This window comes from Ascaphus truei, chromosome 8 (assembly GCF_040206685.1).
Source record: "Ascaphus truei isolate aAscTru1 chromosome 8, aAscTru1.hap1, whole genome shotgun sequence".
NCBI lineage: Eukaryota > Metazoa > Chordata > Amphibia > Anura > Ascaphidae > Ascaphus > Ascaphus truei.
This window is the reverse complement of record NC_134490.1, coordinates 1,869,906-1,886,560: the sequence shown is the minus strand read 5'-3', so window position 1 is coordinate 1,886,560 and position 16,655 is coordinate 1,869,906. Positions and strand designations below refer to the sequence as shown.

General features: G+C 38.6%; 1 protein-coding gene across 2 annotated transcripts in view; it reads right to left on the bottom strand.

The window, feature by feature from the left end:
- CALY (calcyon neuron specific vesicular protein) overlaps nt 1-16,655 on the bottom strand; it is a 44,385-nt gene that overhangs the window by 25,500 nt on the left and 2,230 nt on the right. Inside the window, exon 1 of one of the 2 annotated variants that reach the window (XM_075610288.1) lies at nt 2,737-2,890. The exons of the other annotated variant lie outside the window; for it this stretch is intronic. The gene's annotated coding sequence lies outside the window, so the exon portion shown is untranslated. Of the gene's footprint in view, nt 1-2,736; nt 2,891-16,655 lie in introns of those variants that run through there. 2 annotated transcript variants of the gene reach the window in all.

Genomic DNA, 16,655 nt, shown 5'->3' with positions numbered 1-16,655 from the left:
CGCGTCACAATGACAGTATAGCGCGCGTCACAATGACAGTATAGCGCGCGTCACAATGACATTATAGCACGCGTCACAATGACATTATAGCGCGCGTCACAATGACATTATAGCGTGTGTCACAATGACAGTACAGCGCGCGTCACAGTGACAGTATAGCGTGTGTCACAATGACAGTATAGCGCGCGTCACAATGACAGTACAGCACGCGTCACAATGACATTATAGCGCGCGTCACAATGACATTACAGCGCGCGGTACGCAGCACATAGGGATGTTACAGGCGCAGTCCCTGCCCCGCAGAGCTTACAATCTGTTTGAATGTCTGAGGCACAGGGAGATAAAGTGACTTCCCCATGGTCACAAGGAGCTGACCCCGGAGATTAGAGCCAGGGTGTGTGTTCAACAAGAGTTTGCACAAGCAAAGCCCCCTCTCACCCCCTCCCCTAATCTTTATTGGTTCTCTGATAAGGACAGGGGGGGGGGATCAAGGGAAATAAACAGGTGCCCAGGCAGAGCCCCCTAAGAAATGGCATTTGCCATTAATCTCCAAAGAAACAAAGGAAGACAAATATTTGCTGTTAGCATGGTTAGATTTGTTAATTAAACGGTGAAATCAGAAATCCATCTTCAAAAAACACTTCTCAATCCATTTATTTGCAGTAAACGGGGGTGGGGGAGGGGGGGACGGGGGGGATGGGGGGGGCGGTTACTTCCAGCGAGACAGGATCTTCCTTGTTTTAGGAGAGAAATTGGTGTTCCTCTTTCTCACCATATCCCGGCGATCCCTCCCCACCCGGTATCTTCCCCACTCCCCCCAGTATAAAGCCACTCCAGAGCCCCCCCCCCCACTCCCCCCAGTATAAAGCCACTCCAGAGGCCCCCCCCACCCCCCACCCCCCACGGGCCTCTGCAGCATTGAAAGGGTACACTGCACATAAAGGATTATCCCTAAACGGAGGTGCCCCTATATATGGGGGGGCAGCTGCTGCCCCCAAATCCATGAACACTTTGCTGCCAGTAGGGGCCCACATTATAAAAAGATGAAAGGCCTCCCTGGTCTGACAGGAGGTGTCACAATGTGTCACAGCTACTGTATAACATCAACACAAAGCCGGCCTGTAATACCCCGCCGGGGTAGCACCCTTGCCATGTCTGCCCCGTCTCTCTCACAGACACCCGCTCATGCCCCGAGATTGCAAACAGCGCGTAAAACAAATCACAAATAATCGGAAAATGTGGGGAATTTTGGACATTTATGGACAAATACTTTCTACAGAAACCTCCGGCCAGCGCTATTTCTTTCAGCGATGTGGAATTCCCCATAAAGTGGGCGTCGGCATTAAATTCGCGACCGCCTTAAACTCGCGAGCGCCTTAAACTCGCGACCGCCTTAAACTCGCGAGCGCCTTAAACTCGCGACCGCCTTAAACTCGCGACCGCCTTAAACTCGCGACCGCCTTAAACTCGCGACCGCCTTAAACTCGCGAGCGCCTTAAACTCGCGAGCGCCTTCATTGCGTTAGACTGTAATAAAGCGGATTTGGATTTTTTTCCCCTTAATTGGCGACATTTTTGCTGCGGTTGAAATGAAGCTGGAAATCGGCGCGAGGATTTAGATATGGAGGAAAATAAAAACAGATGTGAATCCGTGACATCCACGCGGGTATCTCCGCTAAGCGCCCCGCAGGCCTGCGCCATGCTGCGCAGGGGAAATATGGGGCGGTTTTTACACAGATTTAGGGACCTTTTTAATGTTTGCATCCTTCTTTAAGGCAATAAGGCACCCGGATAAGGACGTTACATTACCCGAAATGTCACCGTGTTCAAATAATACCTGTTACGTCACAACGTATCACATCAACGTAGCCAGTATGAGAGACCCTTGTATCGCTGCGCGGTAACACAACTCCTGAGAGCTTATGTTGTGTTCATGATATGTGACAATACTATGTAACACAGCATAGTACTCGGTGGCAACACAACTCCTGAGGAGCCAACATCATTGTAACAACAGACAGGGTTCAATAAATATTTTCCAAATTAAAGGGCTTTTTACCTGCCGGAAATCTCCCCCCCCCCCCCGGCATACAAAGGGGGGACTCGTTACAATATCGTCTGTCAGCATCAGAGTGGGGGGGGGGGGGGGTGTCTCAGCAGATTGCTCTGGCAGTGAAGGGGTTAACACAATCTTAAACCAAATATTCAGGTCTCTATATGTCCCACCCCCGCACCCTCCATGGAACGCACACTAATAACCGTGTAATCCCGCAGTTACTGCGGAGCGTCGCTGCCCAGAGAGGAGACGGTCCATTCCTCCCCCTCCCCCCATCCCCCCCGTTAATGGCGTACAGATAAGACGAGCATCGCCTGCTGCATGCAAAGACAGCGCAGAATCACCGCGGAAAGCAGAAAAAGGGCATCTTTTTTAAAAAAATGTGCATTTTAAAATGGAGTGCAGGAGGGAGACAGGTGTTTTAACCCTTTAGTTCCCAGAAGGGCTTGCAATGCATTGCCGTGCTCGTTATTCAATAGCGCTGCGCCTGTGTGCTCACGCTCTGGCAACGAAGGAGTTAAGGAAGCCCCCCCCCCCACACACACCTCCCCCTGCCGGGTCACCCACACGTCCACGGATTCCCTAACAAAAAGACGCAGCCTGTCTCGCTGCAGACGGAGCGCGGGCACGGCACGGTGGCGGTGAGGGGGTTAATGCAGCCCGCCCGGACCCCTGGATTACCTCTCGCTCCGGGGTGGCGGGAGAGCAGCGCTGTAGGATCGGGTGCGTCTGTCAGGGTGTGTGTGTCTCCGTGTGTGTGTGTGTGAGTGTGTGAGTGTGTGCAGTGGCTGGCGGAGTCTTGTTGCCAAGGTGACGTTTTCTCAGACTGTCTCCCAAAGGGTGGGCTCAGAGAGACCGTCTCCTTAACCCCTACCATGCCAGCGAGGCTGGGACAGCATCGCAGAGAGATATAATAACGCGCAGAGATATAATAACACGCAGAGATATAATAACACGCAGAGATATAATAACACGCAGAGATATAATAACACGCAGAGAGATATAATAACGCGCAGAGATATAATAACGCGCAGAGATATAATAACGCGCAGAGATATAATAACGCGCAGAGATATAATAACACGCAGAGATATAATAACGCGCAGAGATATAATAACACGCAGAGATATAATAACACGCAGAGATATAATAACACGCAGAGATATAATAACACGCAGAGAGATATAATAACACGCAGAGATATAATAACACGCAGAGATATAATAACACGCAGAGATATAATAACACGCAGAGAGATATAATAACACGCAGAGATATAATAACACGCAGAGAGATATAATAACACGCAGAGATATAATAACACGCAGAGATATAATAACACGCAGAGAGATATAATAACGCGCAGAGATATAATAACGCGCAGAGATAAAATAACACGCAGAGAGATATAATAACACGCAGAGAGATATAATAACACGCAGAGATATAATAACACGCAGAGATATAATAACACGCAGAGAGATATAATAACACGCAGAGATATAATAACACGCAGAGATATAATAACACGCAGAGATATAATAACACGCAGAGAGATATAATAACACGCAGAGAGATATAATAACGCGCAGAGATATAATAACGCGCAGAGATAAAATAACACGCAGAGAGATATAATAACACGCAGAGAGATATAATAACACGCAGAGATATAATAACACGCAGAGAGATATAATAACGCGCAGAGATAAAATAACACGCAGAGAGATATAATAACACGCAGAGAGATATAATAACACGCAGAGATATAATAACACGCAGAGATATAATAACACGCAGAGAGATATAATAACGCGCAGAGATATAATAACGCGCAGAGATAAAATAACACGCAGAGAGATATAATAACACGCAGAGAGATATAATAACACGCAGAGATATAATAACACGCAGAGATATAATAACACGCAGAGAGATATAATAACACGCAGAGATATAATAACACGCAGAGATATAATAACGCGCAGAGATATAATAACGCGCAGAGATAAAATAACACGCAGAGAGATATAATAACACGCAGAGAGATATAATAACACGCAGAGATATAATAACACGCAGAGATATAATAACACGCAGAGAGATATAATAACACGCAGAGATATAATAACACGCAGAGATATAATAACACGCAGAGATATAATAACACGCAGAGAGATATAATAACACGCAGAGAGATATAATAACACGCAGAGATATAATAACACGCAGAGAGATATAATAACGCGCAGAGATATAATAACGCGCAGAGATATAATAACGCGCAGAGATATAATAACGCGCAGAGAGATATAATAACGCGCAGAGATATAATAACGCGCAGAGATATAATAACGCGCAGAGATATAATAACACGCAGAGAGATATAATAACGCGCAGAGATATAATAACGCGCAGAGAGATATAATAACGCGCAGAGATATAATAACGCGCAGAGATATAATAACGCGCAGAGATATAATAACGCGCAGAGAGATATAATAACGCGCAGAGAGATATAATAACGCGCAGAGATATAATAACGCGCAGAGATATAATAACGCGCAGAGATATAATAACGCGCAGAGATATAATAACACGCAGAGAGATATAATAACGCGCAGAGATATAATAACGCGCAGAGAGATATAATAACGCGCAGAGATATAATAACGCGCAGAGATATAATAACGCGCAGAGAGATATAATAACGCGCAGAGATATAATAACGCGCAGAGATATAATAACGCGCAGAGAGATATAATAACGCGCAGAGATATAATAACACGCAGAGATATAATAACACGCAGAGATATAATAACACGCAGAGAGATATAATAACGCGCAGAGATATAATAACACGCAGAGATATAATAACACGCAGAGATATAATAACACGCAGAGAGATATAATAACGCGCAGAGATATAATAACACGCAGAGATATAATAACACGCAGAGATATAATAACACGCAGAGAGATATAATAACGCGCAGAGATATAATAACACGCAGAGATATAATAACACGCAGAGATATAATAACGCGCAGAGATATAATAACGCGCAGAGATATAATAACACGCAGAGATATAATAACACGCAGAGAGATATAATAACACGCAGAGATATAATAACGCGCAGAGATATAATAACACGCAGAGAGATATAATAACGCGCAGAGATATAATAACGCGCAGAGAGATATAATAACGCGCAGAGATATAATAACACGCAGAGATATAATAACACGCAGAGATATAATAACGCGCAGAGAGATATAATAACACTCATAGAGATATAATAACACGCAGAGATATAATAACGCGCAGAGATATAATAACGCGCAGAGATATAATAACACGCAGAGATATAATAACGCGCAGAGATATAATAACACGCAGAGATATAATAACGCGCAGAGATATAATAACGCGCAGAGATATAATAACGCGCAGAGATATAATAACACGCAGAGTGATATAATAACGCGCAGAGATATAATAACGCGCAGAGATATAATAACGCGCAGAGATATAATAACACGCAGAGATATAATAACACGCAGAGAGATATAATAACACGCAGAGATATAATAACACGCAGAGAGATATAATAACACGCATAGAGATATAATAACACGCAGAGATATAATAACACGCAGAGAGATATAATAACACGCATAGAGATATAATAACGCGCAGAGATATAATAACATGCAGAGATATAATAACACGCAGAGAGATATAATAACACGCAGAGATATAATAACGCGCAGAGATATAATAACACGCAGAGATATAATAACACGCAGAGAGATATAATAACACGCAGAGATATAATAACACGCAGAGAGATATAATAACGCGCAGAGATATAATAACACGCAGAGAGATATAATAACGCGCAGAGATATAATAACGCGCAGAGATATAATAACGCGCAGAGATATAATAACGCGCAGAGATATAATAACACGCAGAGATATAATAACACGCAGAGAGATATAATAACACGCAGAGATATAATAACACGCAGAGATATAATAACACGCAGAGATATAATAACACGCAGAGATATAATAACGCGCAGAGATATAATAACACGCAGAGAGATATAATAACACGCAGAGATATATAATAACACGCAGAGAGATATAATAACACGCAGAGATATAATAACGCGCAGAGATATAATAACGCGCAGAGATATAATAACGCGCAGAGATATAATAACACGCAGAGAGATATAATAACACGCAGAGATATAATAACACGCAGAGCGATATAATAACACGCAGAGAGATATAATAACACGCAGAGATATATAATAACACGCAGAGAGATATAATAACACGCAGAGATATAATAACACGCAGAGATATAATAACACGCAGAGAGATATAATAACGCGCAGAGATATAATAACGCGCAGAGATATAATAACGCGCAGAGATATAATAACGCGCAGAGATATAATAACACGCAGAGAGATATAATAACATGCAGATATATAACAAGCAGAGATATAATAACACGCAGAGATATAATAACACGCAGAGATATAATAACGCGCAGAGATATAATAACACGCAGAGATATAATAACGCGCAGAGATATAATAACACGCAGAGATATAATAACACGCAGAGATATAATAACGCGCAGAGATATAATAACGCGCAGAGATATAATAACGCGCAGAGATATAATAACGCGCAGAGATATAATAACGCGCAGAGATATAATAACACGCAGAGATATAATAACACGCAGAGAGATATAATAACATGCAGATATATAACAAGCAGAGATATAATAACACGCAGAGATATAATAACACGCAGAGATATAATAACGCGCAGAGATATAATAACGCGCAGAGATATAATAACACGCAGAGATATAATAACACGCAGAGAGATATAATAACACGCAGAGATATAATAACGCGCAGAGATATAATAACGCGCAGAGATATAATAACACGCAGAGATATAATAACGCGCAGAGATATAATAACACGCAGAGAGATATAATAACGCGCAGAGATATAATAACACGCAGAGAGATATAATAACGCGCAGAGATATAATAACGCGCAGAGATATAATAACGCGCAGAGATATAATAACGCGCAGAGAGATATAATAACGCGCAGAGATATAATAACGCGCAGAGATATAATAACGCGCAGAGATATAATAACACGCAGAGAGATATAATAACGCGCAGAGATATAATAACGCGCAGAGAGATATAATAACGCGCAGAGATATAATAACGCGCAGAGATATAATAACGCGCAGAGATATAATAACGCGCAGAGAGATATAATAACGCGCAGAGAGATATAATAACGCGCAGAGATATAATAACGCGCAGAGATATAATAACGCGCAGAGATATAATAACGCGCAGAGATATAATAACACGCAGAGAGATATAATAACGCGCAGAGATATAATAACGCGCAGAGAGATATAATAACGCGCAGAGATATAATAACGCGCAGAGATATAATAACGCGCAGAGAGATATAATAACGCGCAGAGATATAATAACGCGCAGAGATATAATAACGCGCAGAGAGATATAATAACGCGCAGAGATATAATAACACGCAGAGATATAATAACACGCAGAGATATAATAACACGCAGAGAGATATAATAACGCGCAGAGATATAATAACACGCAGAGATATAATAACACGCAGAGATATAATAACACGCAGAGAGATATAATAACGCGCAGAGATATAATAACACGCAGAGATATAATAACACGCAGAGATATAATAACACGCAGAGAGATATAATAACGCGCAGAGATATAATAACACGCAGAGATATAATAACACGCAGAGATATAATAACGCGCAGAGATATAATAACGCGCAGAGATATAATAACACGCAGAGATATAATAACACGCAGAGAGATATAATAACACGCAGAGATATAATAACGCGCAGAGATATAATAACACGCAGAGAGATATAATAACGCGCAGAGATATAATAACGCGCAGAGAGATATAATAACGCGCAGAGATATAATAACACGCAGAGATATAATAACACGCAGAGATATAATAACGCGCAGAGAGATATAATAACACTCATAGAGATATAATAACACGCAGAGATATAATAACGCGCAGAGATATAATAACGCGCAGAGATATAATAACACGCAGAGATATAATAACGCGCAGAGATATAATAACACGCAGAGATATAATAACGCGCAGAGATATAATAACGCGCAGAGATATAATAACGCGCAGAGATATAATAACACGCAGAGTGATATAATAACGCGCAGAGATATAATAACGCGCAGAGATATAATAACGCGCAGAGATATAATAACACGCAGAGATATAATAACACGCAGAGAGATATAATAACACGCAGAGATATAATAACACGCAGAGAGATATAATAACACGCATAGAGATATAATAACACGCAGAGATATAATAACACGCAGAGAGATATAATAACACGCATAGAGATATAATAACGCGCAGAGATATAATAACATGCAGAGATATAATAACACGCAGAGAGATATAATAACACGCAGAGATATAATAACGCGCAGAGATATAATAACACGCAGAGATATAATAACACGCAGAGAGATATAATAACACGCAGAGATATAATAACACGCAGAGAGATATAATAACGCGCAGAGATATAATAACACGCAGAGAGATATAATAACGCGCAGAGATATAATAACGCGCAGAGATATAATAACGCGCAGAGATATAATAACGCGCAGAGATATAATAACACGCAGAGATATAATAACACGCAGAGAGATATAATAACACGCAGAGATATAATAACACGCAGAGATATAATAACACGCAGAGATATAATAACACGCAGAGATATAATAACGCGCAGAGATATAATAACACGCAGAGAGATATAATAACACGCAGAGATATATAATAACACGCAGAGAGATATAATAACACGCAGAGATATAATAACGCGCAGAGATATAATAACGCGCAGAGATATAATAACGCGCAGAGATATAATAACACGCAGAGAGATATAATAACACGCAGAGATATAATAACACGCAGAGCGATATAATAACACGCAGAGAGATATAATAACACGCAGAGATATATAATAACACGCAGAGAGATATAATAACACGCAGAGATATAATAACACGCAGAGATATAATAACACGCAGAGAGATATAATAACGCGCAGAGATATAATAACGCGCAGAGATATAATAACGCGCAGAGATATAATAACGCGCAGAGATATAATAACACGCAGAGAGATATAATAACATGCAGATATATAACAAGCAGAGATATAATAACACGCAGAGATATAATAACACGCAGAGATATAATAACGCGCAGAGATATAATAACACGCAGAGATATAATAACGCGCAGAGATATAATAACACGCAGAGATATAATAACACGCAGAGATATAATAACGCGCAGAGATATAATAACGCGCAGAGATATAATAACGCGCAGAGATATAATAACGCGCAGAGATATAATAACGCGCAGAGATATAATAACACGCAGAGATATAATAACACGCAGAGAGATATAATAACATGCAGATATATAACAAGCAGAGATATAATAACACGCAGAGATATAATAACACGCAGAGATATAATAACGCGCAGAGATATAATAACGCGCAGAGATATAATAACACGCAGAGATATAATAACGCGCAGAGATATAATAACACGCAGAGATATAATAACGCGCAGAGATATAATAACGCGCAGAGATATAATAACGCGCAGAGATATAATAACGCGCAGAGATATAATAACACGCAGAGAGATATAATAACGCGCAGAGATATAATAACATGCACAGAGATATAATAACACGCAGAGAGATATAATAACACGCAGAGATATAATAACACGCAGAGATATAATAACGCGCAGAGATATAATAACACGCAGAGATATAATAACACGCAGAGATATAATAACACGCAGAGATATAATAACGCGCAGAGATATAATAACACGCAGAGATATAATAACACGCAGAGATATAATAACACGCAGAGATATAATAACACGCAGAGAGATATAATAACGCGCAGAGATATAATAACGCGCAGAGATATAATAACGCGCAGAGATATAATAACACGCAGAGATATAATAACACGCAGAGAGATATAATAACACGCAGAGAGATATAATAACATGCACAGAGATATAATAACACGCAGAGAGATATAATAACGCGCAGAGATATAATAACATGCACAGAGATATAATAACACGCAGAGAGATATAATAACATGCACAGAGATATAATAACACGCAGAGAGATATAACGCGCAGAGATATAATAACACGCAGAGATATAATAACACGCAGAGATATAATAACGCGCAGAGATATAATAACGCGCAGAGATATAATAACGCGCAGAGATATAATAACGCGCAGAGATATAATAACGCGCAGAGATATAATAACGCGCAGAGATATAATAACATGCACAGAGATATAATAACACGCAGAGAGATATAATAACATGCACAGAGATATAATAACACGCAGAGAGATATAATAACGCGCAGAGATATAATAACACGCAGAGATATAATAACACGCAGAGATATAATAACGCGCAGAGATATAATAACGCGCAGAGATATAATAACGCGCAGAGATATAATAACGCGCAGAGATATAATAACGCGCAGAGATATAATAACGCGCAGAGATATAATAACATGCACAGAGATATAATAACACGCAGAGAGATATAATAACATGCACAGAGATATAATAACACGCAGAGAGATATAATAACGCGCAGAGATATAATAACACGCAGAGATATAATAACACGCAGAGATATAATAACACGCAGAGATATAATAACGCGCAGAGATATAATAACGCGCAGAGATATAATAACACGCAGAGAGATATAATAACACGCAGAGATATATAATAACGCGCAGAGATATAATAACACGCAGAGATATAATAACACGCAGAGATATAATAACACGCAGAGATATAATAACACGCAGAGAGATATAATAACACGCAGAGAGATATAATAACACGCAGAGATATAATAACGCGCAGAGATATAATAACGCGCAGAGATATAATAACGCGCAGAGATATAATAACACGCAGAGATATAATAACACGCAGAGATTTAATAACACGCAGAGATATAATAACACGCAGAGTGATATAATAACACGCAGAGAGATATAATAACACGCAGACATATAATAACACACAGAGCGATATAATAACACGCAGAGCGATATAATAACACGCAGAGAGATATAATAACATGCAGAGATATATAATAACATGCAGAGATATATAATAACACGCAGAGAGCTATAATAACACGCAGAGTGATATAATAACCTGCAGAGAGATATAATAATACGCAGAGATATAATAACACGCAGAGTGATATAATAACACGCAGAAATATATAATAACATGCAGAGATATATAATAACACGCAGAGAGATATAATAACACGCAGAGATATATAATAACATGCAGAGAGATATAATAACACGCAGAGAGATATAATAACACGCAGAGATATAATAACACGCAGAGTGATATAATAACACGCAGAGATATAATAACACGCAGAGAGATATAATAACACGCAGAGAGATATAATAACACGCAGAGAGATATAATAACACGCAGAGAGATATAATAACACGCAGAGAGATATAATAACACGCAGAGAGATATAATAACACGCAGAGAGATATAATAACACGCAGAGAGATATAATAACACGCAGAGAGATATAATAACACGCAGAGAGATATAATAACACGCAGAGAGATATAATAACACGCAGTGTGATATAATAACACGCAGAGTGATATAATAACACGCAGAGAGATATAATATCATGCAGAGAGATATAATAACACGCAGAGCGATATAATAACACGCAGAGAGATATAATAACACGCAGAGCAATATAATAACATGCAGAGAGATATAATAACACGCAGAGAGATATAATAACACGCAGAGCGATATAATAACACGCAGAGCGATATAATAACACGCAGAGATATATAATAACACGCAGAGCAATATAATAACACGCAGAGCAATATAATAACACTCAGAGAGATATAATAACACGCAGAGAGATATAATAACACGCAGAGAGATATAATAACACGCAGAGATATATAATAACACGCAGAGCGATATAATAACAAGCAGAGATATAATAACACGCAGAGAGATATAATAACACGCATAGAGATATAATAACACAGAGAGATACAATAACACGCAGAGAGATATAATAACACGCAGAGAGATATAATAACATGCAGAGAGATATAATAACACGCAGAGAGATACAATAACACGCAGAGAGATATAATAACACGCAGAGATATAATAACATGCAGAGAGATATAATAACACGCAGAGAGATATAATAACACGCAGAGAGATATAATAACACGCAGAGAGATATAATAACACGCAGAGAGATATAATAACACGCAGAGAGATATAATAACACAGAGAGATATAATAACACACAGTGTGATATAATAACACGCAGAGAGATATAATAACACGCAGAGAGATATAATAACAAGCATAGAGATATAATAACACAGAGATATAATAACACGCAGAGAGATATAATAACACGCAGAAAGATATAATAACACGCAGAGAGATATAATAACACGCAGAGAGATATAATAACACACAGAGAGATATAATAACATGCAGAGATATATAATAACACGCAGAGTGATATAATAACATGCAGAGAGATATAATAACACGCAGAGAGATATAATAACACACAGAGATATAATAACACACAGAGATATATAATAACACACAGAGAGATATAATAACATGCAGAGAGATATAATAACACGCAGAGTGATAACACGCAGAGAGATATAATAACACGCAGAGAGATATAATAACATGCAGAGAGATATAATAACACGCAGAGAGATATAATAACACGCAGAGAGATATAATAACACGCAGAGAGATATAATAACACGCAGAGAGATATAATAACACACAGAGAGATATAATAACACGCAGAGAGATATAATAACACGCAGAGTGATAACACGCAGAGAGATATAATAACACGCAGAGAGATATAATAACACGCAGAGAGATATAATAACACGCAGAGCGATATACTAACACGCAGAGAGATATAATAACATGCAGAGAGATATAATAACACGCAGAGATTATAATAACACGCAGAGAGATATAATAACACGCAGAGCGATATACTAACACGCAGAGAGATATAATAACGCGCAGAGAGATATAATAACACGCAGAGCAATATAATAACACGCAGAGAGATATAATAACATGCAGAGAGATATAATAACACGCAGAGATTATAATAACACGCAGAGAGATATAATAACACGCAGAGCGATATACTAACACGCAGAGCAATATAATAACACGCAGAGAGATATAATAACACGCAGAGCAATATAATAACACGCAGAGAGATATAATAACACGCAGAGCAATATAATAACACGCAGAGAGATGTAATAACACGCAGAGCAATATAATAACACGCAGAGAGATATAATAACACGCAGAGCAATATAATAACACGCAGAGAGATATAATAACACGCAGAGAGTTATAATAACACGCAGAGCGATATAATAACACGCAGAGCGATATAATAACATGCAGAGAGATATAATAACACGCAGAGATTATAATAACACGCAGAGAGATATAATAACACGCAGAGCGATATACTAACACGCAGAGCAATATAATAACACGCAGAGAGATATAATAACACGCAGAGCAATATAATAACACGCAGAGAGATATAATAACACGCAGAGCAATATAATAACACGCAGAGAGATGTAATAACACGCAGAGCAATATAATAACATGCAGAGAGATATAATAACACGCAGAGCAATATAATAACACGCAGAGAGATATAATAACACGCAGAGAGTTATAATAACACGCAGAGCGATATAATAACACGCAGAGAGATATAATAACACGCAGAGAGATATAATAACACGCAGAGCGATATACTAACACGCAGAGCAATATAATAACACGCAGAGAGATATAATAACACGCAGAGCAATATAATAACACGCAGAGAGATATAATAACACGCAGAGCAATATAATAACACGCAGAGAGATGTAATAACACGCAGAGCAATATAATAACACGCAGAGAGATATAATAACACGCAGAGCAATATAATAACAGCGCAGCTTTATTATTGATGGCATCAATTTCATATTAACGCATAATGTTTTCTGGTTTAACGGCCTGTTCTACCTCCAGATGTGCGGAACCGCGATGGGGACCAGGTTTGCGCCCAGTTACGCAAATATTTTTCTAGCGGACTGGGAGGAAACCAACATTTGGTCTAATAACCCCTTCAGCGCAAACCTGGTCTCATGGCATCGCTATATAGATGACGTACTGTTCATATGGAAGGGGGACGAACTTAAACTGAGAGATTTCATCACACATATTAATCAAAACAACATCAATCTAGAGTTTACATCCGAGCAGAGTAAGGTAAATATCAACTTCCTGGACCTCAACATATATATAGAAAATTCAGAAATTAAAACAAAAACATACTTCAAACCAACGGATGCTAATAATTTTTTAATGACGACCAGCTGCCACCATCCAAAATGGTTAGATAACATACCGTTTGGCCAGTTTCGGAGAGTCCGGAGAAACTGCACTGATGATAGCACCTTCAAGGATCAAGCCGACATTTTGAAAGGCAGATTCCTTGAAAGAGGCTACTCTCCAGAACTCATAGAATCAGCAGTAACCAAAACTAACACAATACCACGTAACGACATGCTGATTTCCAAAACAAAACAGGGCAACACACAATTCCAAACACCATTCATTAGTACTTATAATACAGATGCCATGAAAATTCAAAAAATAATAAAAAAACACTGGCATGTGGTACTACAAGACCCTGTCCTCAAAGACAACATCCCCAATGTCCCAAAAGTCATATTTAGAAAGGCACCGTGCATTAAACTCAAACTAGCACCCAGCGTCTACAAGAAAGAAGAACCAAAAATTCAGACCTGGTTACCCCCAGTAAAAGGTTTCCACAGCTGCTTTAATTGCAAAGCGTGCAAACAAGCAGCAAAGGGAAACAAACTGGAATTCACGTCAAACGTTACAAAAGAAACTTTTAAGATAAAGCAACACCTAGACTGCCGCACAGACCACACTGTTTATCTAGTGTCTTGCCCCTGTGGACTCCAGTACGTGGGCCGCTCTTCAAGACCTTTGCGAGTCCGCGTACTGGAACACATGGGAAATATAAAAAAACAGCTAATGACACACAGTGTTTCTAAGCACTTCAGCGTATTTCATGAGGGCAACCCAAATCTTCTGACATACAAGGGAATAGAGAGGGTAGATGCCAATTGGAGAGGTGGGGATCGCCTGCGTAAGCTATGCCAACGAGAAACCTTCTGGATATATAAATTGAAGACACTAACACCCAGAGGACTCAACATAGACATTGATCTGGGGGCATTTATGTGATCACCCAGACTACGGCCTACATATTCCATTCATTGGACATCATGTATGCTTAAACTAAGGCGATCACTAACCTGCATTTTCTCCTCCAACCACAGATATACCCGCCCAAAGCTCTGGAATTCTCTCCTCCATTTGGGATTGGACTGCATTATTGAAGACTGCCTTTAAAACCATAGATCCTCATTTTTTATCTTATGGTATACTATTTTTAACTTATAATTTTTACCCGGGACAGAGCCTTTTTTCTAGTCCATTTGATTATATGCAGAGATTTTTTGTATATTTTATACACAATTTTTTGCTTTTTATTATTATTTTTTATTTTTATTTTTATTTTATTTTTTGTTTCATGATTTTATCCACTCCACCTGCCTCCCACAGCAGTGTGTTTTAAACTCGGTTAGCAAACAACAAGAGCATGTTAATTCACTTGTCATACTCACTCACATAGGACATCATTTTAATATGTTGCTCACCATTAGTATTTGAATATTATTCTATTATTATCCCCATTACCATTACCTCCAACCAATTCACATTAGGTATTAAACCTAATCACATTAGAGTATTTCTAATCACTCTGTACTTTAAATATTTAAAACACCTATCTTCAGTTAATTAAGATCAGATTTTATTTAATACTTTTAAAAGTAACTCACATTATGATATGTACCATTTATAAACTACTTTCATTAATTTATAACAGGCAATTTAATCTAATTTAATTATAATAAATTTAATCACTCTGCACTTTAAACACTAAAACACTTTTTTCAAAAACACAATACTAGATTATACCTAACACTCCTTAAATTAACTCACATTAGAACATACACTATTTATGAATTAACCTTAATTTAGTACTATAATATTTTGGACCCTTAATACACAAGATTAAATCATACTTATTATTTTTAAGAGCAAACACAATTTAGAATATAT